At 34.0% G+C, this 8410-nt stretch overlaps 1 long non-coding RNA gene across 1 annotated transcript; it reads left to right on the forward strand.

Moving 5' to 3' along the window:
- The first annotated feature begins 3589 nt into the window (after positions 1 to 3589).
- On the forward strand, positions 3590 to 5234 carry LOC114733458 (uncharacterized). The gene is made up of 2 exons (XR_003739081.1): positions 3590 to 3783; positions 4923 to 5234. It is a non-coding gene; the product is annotated as an uncharacterized LOC114733458 (long non-coding RNA).
- Positions 5235 to 8410: the final 3176 nt, after the last annotated feature.

The raw sequence follows: 8410 nt of genomic DNA on the forward strand, positions 1-8410 counted from the left end.
CCGAGATTCTCTCATTGGATTTAACAGGGTTGCAAATAGTGGCTATAGAATGGAAGAAGATGTGCTTCTTTCTAATGTACTTAACAGAGAGTGGGAACTACCGGAGCCTTCAATAGAAATCCAGGCGCTCATAGAGAAATGTCCTGTAGTTCCAATCACTCCCAAAGAGTATAGCGAATGGTGCAAGCTAGCCTTGGAATGCTGCTCTTGTGCTCACGGTGCTGGGTAAGAGATATAGTGTTTATAATCTGAAAGACCACCTTGCGAGGATTTGGGGAATACCAGATTTTGAACTCATCGACATTCCCAATAACTACTTCATAGTTCGCTTCTTGTAGAAGGAGGGGTGGACAGAGAGGTACAAATGTGTTTTATATGAAGGACCATGGATGGTGCAATAACACTGTGTCTTGATTCAGCAGTGGACGCCACACTTTGATCCTTTCGACAACCCGTTGAGGAGAATTGTCACCAAGGTCCGTGTTCCGAATATCCCAATGCATTGCTACAACAGGGACTTTATCTCCAGGCTTGGAGACCGCATAGGAAGGACATTAAAAGTGGATTTGAATACTTTGACAGATTTTACAAGAGGGCCTTCTAAGGTAGAAAGGGGGCGATACGCCGTATATGTGTGGAACTCAATTAGCAGAAAAAACTAGTTTCAAGGGTGATAGCAGCTAATGCAACGTACTTAGTAGAATATGAAGGGCTCAAGCTTATATGCTTTAGTTGCGACAAATATGGCCATCGAAGGGAAAACTGCCCTTGGGTGTATGCCAATACCCAAAACAATGATGAAGACTCAATGGGTAAACAGGAACCTGTTAAAAACTTCAGCTCGTCGGAGAAGAAAGATGTGAACACCGAAGAGGAATTTGGATAATGGATGATTGTAGGAAAAAACAACAAAGTTCGAGTCCCAAGGAAAGATTTGAAAAGAGAGATGAAAGAGGAGACTGGGAAAGGACTGAAACATGTCAAGGGTCTAAAAATTGGAAGCGTCCAGATGAGATTTAGGGTGTTGGGAGAACTGGCAGAAGAGGAAGAGACGGTGTTAGAAGATAGGATGGCCAATGTGGAAGCAGACCTAGCCTGTGCAAAAGGAAATAATAAAAGTTTAGTGCCATTTGAGCCTAAGAAAAATCAAGTGTGTCAAAGGGAATTGGTGGCAAATGGCAAGAGATTTGAAAAAATTACAGATGGCCAGAGAGGCAAAGAATTAGCCCTCCTTGTAGGAAAGGAGAACGTAGACCCTAATGGGCCAGGAAAACCAACAAGGGCCCAACTAAAAGACATGGCAAAAGAGACAAATGGATCCTCTTCCAAGGTCTTGCAGCAAAATGGTAAAAAAGGCCGAAACACAGCAGGCCGACGCGAACATATTATTGTGAGGGGAAATCTAAACAGTATGGGCCCTAACATAGCCAGACCACGTGCAAATGAAAGGCTTGCTACAAATAAAATAAAATAAAATCATTTAGAGGATCCAGAGGGAATTCTTGATGGAAAAATAAATACAGTTTCTTCTTCCCATGATACTATACATGACCATAAAATCTTGGTGATGCATGATGATACGAAGGGAGATACTAATGTCGAACCAATGGAATAGGGAAGAATTGACATTGACTGCAGCAGAGATATTTCAGTTGAACATCCCATTTGGGAAGATGCTGATTTGTTGAATGAGTAAGTGTTTCTTACTTCCCTTCTTTGTTGATAAATCTCATATCATTTAGTAAAATAATTACAATTTATTTGAATTAATTCAAAGTAATTTAAATTTCAAGGTCAAACACTGATCCTAATTGATTAAATTAATAGCCAATAGTTAATTTATTTTTTCATTATTGTTAATTAATATTTTTTATGTAGGCTTTCTAAAAAATGTGCAAGACAGTAAAGTTCTACCATTCATAAGGGAAAAAAAGTTGTTTCATAGTTTTGCTTATCCATTTCATACTATTATTTTATTTAAATAAGTGAAATCCTCTTATTTAATAAAATTAAAAAATAAAAAGAAAAAGTGATATAAAAATTCATTACATGAATAAATATTTGTCATAATAAAAGTAGTTATTCTTATTAATTATGAATAAATTATATATTATTTATAAAAATTCATTACATGAGTAAGAAAATTCAAATTTAAACCAACATAATATTTTTTATTCTTATTAATTATGAATAAGTTATATATTATTTATTATTATATCTTTTTAATTTTTAATTCAACTATATGATTTTGATTGGCTTATTATTCAAGAAGTTTAAAAAAAAACGAGTTTTATTTTTTTTTAAAATGATGGACAAATAAATTAGTTAGTGTTACTTATTAATTGAATTTAATTTAATTAGTTAGAGTTGTTTCGTACTTTTGTAATTCCAATTAGTTTGAATTAATTTGAATAAACTTTAATTATTTTGTTAAAAAAGAAAATTATAGGATGTGGTGAGAGATAATATATGAAATTTTGTTCAGGGTAAATTGGTCGTTTTAGATTTATATTTAATATTTAGTCCTTCCAAATAAATAAAACTTTTAAGATCTTTCCCTGTAAATATTATTGCCTCTAGTTCCCTCTCCCTGATTTTCCCTAAATTAAATCATGTACGCATATCCAATATTTTGATTATTTGAATGATATAATTAATTAGATTAATTAATTAAATGAATGAAATTATCCAATATTTCGGGCCATAAAGGGCAGACCCGAAATTTAATAAAATTGAATTCGAAGGAGCATTTATATTATCTAAAATAAATTATCACAGGAACACTCATGCGCTTGGCGAATTACAGTGTTACACCTTATTTAAAAATTTAGTTTTCCAACTTAAAATATAAACATTTATATTATTTCATATAATATGATTGTACTGTACGATGAATTTGAAAGTTATTTTATGAAAATGTTCCCGCAAATACTTGTTTTTTTAAATTCATTCTTTAATTATTCTTGTAAGCGCAAAACAAAATCAGCCTATTTATACATCCAACCTGAGTGGATTCGCGCCCAGCGCGCTGCGCCGCTGAGGAGTTGAGAGGAAAAAGCAAAAGAAAGAAAAATGGCGTCTATCCTGTTGCGGCCCAGGCGACAGAGGAAGAAAAAGTTGTTTCGGAGGATGTCCAAGAAAAGGTAAAACATTTCCCTTGAGTATATTTTACCTCGCCTCTGTATTAGTTTTCTGGTTTCGTTTGGTCTTTCAAGATCGGAATACAGCTGTTTGAATTTTGAAATGAGATGTTGGATTTAGTTCCAGGATTAAAGAACTGCAGGCCTGGAATAAAGAATTAGATACAGAGTTGGAAAGGGGACTTAATGATTTGAATTCAACGGCTGAATTATTAGTTACTGCCATGGGGAAAATGAACGTGTTAATCCGAATGAAGGAAATAAAGAAAATGGTAGGGGATTACCTCACCAATCTACGGAACAGCGAAGCTTTGATGGATCCGGTAATTAAAGATATTTATCTCGATCGTATTTTTCTTTTTAAACAAAGAACTACTAATTATAGTGCATCTTTTTTTAGGAAAATGCTCAAGCGGATGCACCAAAGCAGAAAGAGGCCATGGTAAAAGGCTTGGAAGAACTCGAGTTAAAGAAGAAAAAGCTCGAAAGGGACATAGGGAAGGTTCTCAGGCGGTCAAAGACAAGAAAGAAGAGTCAGAGAGAAGAGTCAGAGACATGGGGCCTCCGTTTCAGTGCTAAGCTCCATTGGCTCTCATCTCGCTCCGTTTGCTCGTAGCTCCATTTCGTCATCACAGATTCGAAGGTAAGTGCATAAATCCTGGCTATTGTCCCCTTATTGCTCTCAATCAAGTTATGCTTTGTTTTAAATCATTCTCCGTCAAGTTGCTCTGTTATGGGTTCTAAAATAAAGTGGCAAAAACAGAAAAGAAAGATCAATCATTAGAACTCTATTTGCTATACAATCAAGTTTGGAATTCTATTTGTTATCTGAAATCCTAATGGGCCTTACAATTTTGTAAATTGGAACTCTATTTGCTGTTTGATTCAAGTTTGGAACTTCATTTGCTATCTGATTCAATTTGGGAGTTCTATTTACTGTCTTGTATTTTAAAAATATTTTGACTAAAGTTAAATGTGCTTTGACTGAAATTAACCGTGATCATGATGTCAGTAAATTAGAATTACTTATTCCTTGTATTCTAGGGATTTAAAATTATCTATTCCTCATCACATCAGAAGCCCCACACACACACACATCTTGTGCAATTCGCCGCCCAAAATTTTATGTTTTTTCCGCACTCGTAACGTTCAGATTTGTGTCTGCATTTTCTTATCAGCTCCACAATCAATTTTTTTTTTAAAGAAAAGCACCATTTGAAAAATTTATATTCGGTTGAATATTGAGCTTATAAGTTTCAAACCAGCAAAGATTCTTGATCAACCAGAGACACAATTTTAATTGTGAAATGTGCTAATGTTCACAATTAGCTCCAAACTCACTGTCAAGCTTCAGCATAGTTGGAAAGAAATTTAGTTCAAGATCGTTTCATATGTGCCCTTTCCCTGATCATTTCTCATCTTCCCTCTCCTTTATTGTGATTTCACTTATGTACAAGTCCTAGGCGGCGGAGACTCTAGCTAGACAGATATTAGACCAAGCTTTAGTGGCACAAGCTTCAGATGAATCTTGCCCTCTATTTTGGAAATCCTGTATGTTTCATTGCTCAATTTGTGTTGCTGCAAATTGGAAAAATCATAGACATAGTAAACACTCTAATCTCATTAGATATTAGCATTACTTGAAACTATACAGTATCGCATGCATTCCTATAAAGTGGCTAAACAAAGGACACAAATTTTATATTACTTGATGGGAATTGACAAACAAAAAGTATAGTGAAGGATAGAAATTGATTTGTTTAAATATTGATTTGCATGTAGGTTACAAGTAGAGGATTGAAGCAAAGCAAATCCTACGAAGAGTTGTTTTTTGAGCTATGCAAAAGCCAAAATATCACTCCCCAAGAGCCAAAAAGAGCCCGCTGTTTATTTTACTATCCTGTATAAAAAAGAAATTATGTATATAGCTAGGTATGCCATAAGTCACCTGTGTAAAGAGGATGAAATGTATAAAGATTGGATCTGTATCCGAAAGGACTTGTATAAGACCATCTATTTTTCTATTCGTTACCTTTGTGTATAGTTCATAAGATCCATGGCTTCAAGTAATGGAATTTCTTTGCCTTGTGCCTACATTGACAAATGTCAGTGGTTATAACATTAAGAAATGATAGCTATATATAACACGTAGTAATTTATTAATTGATTCATACCATCAACGAGCTTGCAAAGGACAATGGTTGTGATGTAGTCATGTAGAGGGTGGAAGAATATGTTGTGATGGAGGAACTGAGAATGAAAATGTGGAATTTTGTGTCAGTGCAGGTTGTGTTAGAGCTTCTACTTATGACATCGTTGAAACTTGAGTTATTGTATCTTTCATTTGATCATTTTTACTTCTTTTCTTTTGTGGGGAAGCCTTCCCACCCACCCCCTTTTAGTAGCTTCTTAAATGATGAAGTGTCCTGAGAGTCCTATGAAAAAATAAATATTAATACAAAACAAGTAATAGTTTTTTTATACATAAATTAAAAGTACAACATTTCTTCTTTGTTTGTCGATTCTTTTCTTCCCACCCTTCCCAATGTCTCTTCCGTGATTTTTCATCTCTTTCTTTGAATCCCTTTAGCATATTTTATGGCTATAAGATTGGTTGAGAAGTATCATTTTCATTTCCATTTGGAATCTTATTTTCTAACTTAATGATATATCTTTCAACACAAGTAAATGCCTCATCAGTATTGGTAGCCCTTGTCACCAATCTTACCATTCTACTCACCAGATGTCTGAACTTCCATGTTATGTCAAGTTTAGGATATGTTTCTATCTCATTTCCTTTGACATCATGTTCAACCCCATTCTTTGCTTCCTTGGTCCATCGCCTTAGAATACATTGTTTAGGCATAACTCTTACATCTTTGCTTCCTTGTTGCTGAGGCGTCTCACTGTATTATTGTTATTATTTTTGGTCCAGACTACTTTTATCGAGCAATTAATCGAGGTAGTTTTGAAGGAATGATATTTTAGAAAAAGTGATCTTGGATGGAATGACTAGTTCATTGATACATAGATGCAATTCAACATTCGATCAGAGAATAGCTTGATTATCAAAAACAAAATAATGTGTTGAAGAAAGTATTAACATAATGATGGATAGATCATAGATATTCTATAAACAACGAGAAATGACAATATTAACACTCATTGATTGATGTCAACATAGAATATAAATTAAAATTTATAACAAGTCATGCTATTCACAAATTAAAAGCACAAAGATTCAGGTTTTAAAAATCTAATTATGACAAACTAAAATATCCACAATATATTCGATTACATAGTGAAATTTATGATCAAACTTTAAGAGCTTATGAATGGAGTTTATGAGATTTTTACTAAATTATAAAGTTTCAGAATACCTGTAATTCTAGATGAATTTGTAGTTATTTCCCTGCCCTTCACAATTACTTCTTGAAATGTGATAGTAGGTCTAATGAAATTTGAGATTGAGCAACTTTGTTCTTTCAAAAACTTACAACTTCCAAAGATCATCTAACCCCGAACTTTTTAATATTTACGTTGTTTAAATATAACTATGCATAACTTTTGTTGCATTATACAGAATTTAATAAATCACATACTTTTCATGTCTTGGAAATAACGTGTCTCATTATAAATTTTATATTTTATACTAAATATTGGTTTTCTTTACCTACGTGAGAAGTGAGAACAAACCTCGTAGGATCAGCCGGTTATTAAATAAATCGTAAGACAAAACAAAAACTTGATGTAGTTAATGGATTTTTATCATTTTAAGTTGATTGAGATCTCAAAATGACATCAAGTTGATTGAGATTGACAAAGGGTTTGGTTTCTTTTAAGTAGAGATGTGTTCCAATTTTACTGATTGTTTGAGCCCCCTCTTCTTCTTCTTCTTCTGCTTCTTCTTCTTGTTTTCTTTTTTTGGTGAATATTGTTTGAGCTTTGGTTCATCTAGTTTTATAGCGATTAATATGGGGTTTCGATTCATTCGGGGGATTAATTTGGGTTTCAATTAATCGGCTAAATTTGTCGTTAGCGTACATCTCTATAGGTAGTTCGTTTTCCATGTCTCGTTCCCAGATGGAAGAGCTTGCTTCGGCTCGGCTCTGAAAACCAGTGGGATTCGTTTTTTGTGGGCATGTCATTCAGATGCGGAGATGCCGAAAGGGAAATGTGGGAATAAGGGTCTGGAAGTGCTATGGTGGGACCAATTGAAGAGGACTTTGTGGCGAAAGAAGAAATACTAAATACGCTTGAGATGGCAATAATGGATGTTGAGAATGAGGAAGAGAAGAAGATTAGTGAAAAAGCAAAAGAACTGGAAGATGTTGTTTCGCGGATCGATTGCCCAAGGTCGCTTGCCGGACATGAACATGGATGCTTTTTTGGCAAACACGTTTTTTTTAAAAATATTTTGTCAGGTGTAATATTAAGTTCCATGTGGTGATGAGTTTGGCATTTTTAGTGCCATGTGGGATTGCCACATGTATTTAACAGTCAAAGCTAATGGTAGAAAAAGGATTTGGATAAAAATGCTATGAAATTATACTTTCAGGACATATTTGAGCAAAGGAAAAAAAAAAAAAACCTCCGAGTGCCGAACGCTCCTTTGTAAATACTTTTGGAACATTTTATCACCTTATTCCTTTGTTTTATATATTACTCTCCTTTGTAATATCCACCAATTAATCTTCACACCACATTCAGCTTGGAGGTCAAGTGGTTATAAGTTCAAACCTAAGAAGATATTTATTATACATGAAACTTTTTTAATGTCTGCTGACATTATGCATGGATATGTATATGGTAGCACAAAAATAAAGATTTTTGTTAGTTGGTACTAGAGACTATATTAGAATTATTTATATGGTTATTAAGACATTGACACACTAAAACTTGAATTTTGAACGTGTTTCAGTGTGATCAACACCTGGTAATATAAAAAAAAAAAAACTAAATCTCATATTGAGTACTATGCGGATGCTTAATAGAATATTCAATTGAGTTAATTTTCCCACATTAGTTGGAAGTTAATTTTTGGGGTGAGATTTCCTATTCTACTTAGACACGTCATGAATAAAAAAAGAAGAAATTATCATAACCTTTGGAGCATGGAAGTTATTGTAATAATTTTTGCTTGAGATTTATATCATATAGAGCTAGAAGTGGGATAAAATCAATTTAACCACTGCGTTTCGCCCCACAAGTCGGCCAATTAACACAGAGATGAGATGGAGCACGAGTGAGAAGAAGAGAAGGGAGGAAAA

Source organism: Neltuma alba, unplaced genomic scaffold (assembly GCF_004799145.2).
Source record: "Neltuma alba isolate B1F8T4 unplaced genomic scaffold, ASM479914v2 tig00012999_pilon, whole genome shotgun sequence".
Taxonomy (NCBI): Eukaryota; Viridiplantae; Streptophyta; class Magnoliopsida; order Fabales; family Fabaceae; genus Neltuma; species Neltuma alba.